Below are 395 nucleotides of genomic sequence, written 5' to 3' on the forward strand. Positions count from 1 at the left end.
TGAAAAAGAAAATTCCAAGTGAGACAAATAGACCCATAGACCTAAAGTATTTCCTGTCCGCCTGAGGGGAAGAGAAGTGAGCAAGGGGGGGGGGGGTAACTCGTGGCACTCCCCCCCCCCTCTCTCCGTCAATCCACACCATTACTCAAACAGAAAGTGGAAAATGAAGGAAAACTGCTCCTGTAAAGTATAAACAGTAATTTTCATTCCTTAAAACCCAAGACGCCAGAATGACACCACTCGCTCCCCTACCCTAAAAATTCCCCTGAATGTCAACAAACCTAAGTTAATTCCTCCAAAACAGAAAAGAAAAAAGAAAAAGAAATACCCGCCTTGGTCGTGGCCGGTGATCGTTCGACAACACTCCACGGGTAGAAAAGACAACCCGTTAATTC

The sequence above is a fragment of the Penaeus monodon genome, chromosome 15, assembly GCF_015228065.2.
Source record: "Penaeus monodon isolate SGIC_2016 chromosome 15, NSTDA_Pmon_1, whole genome shotgun sequence".
NCBI lineage: Eukaryota > Metazoa > Arthropoda > Malacostraca > Decapoda > Penaeidae > Penaeus > Penaeus monodon.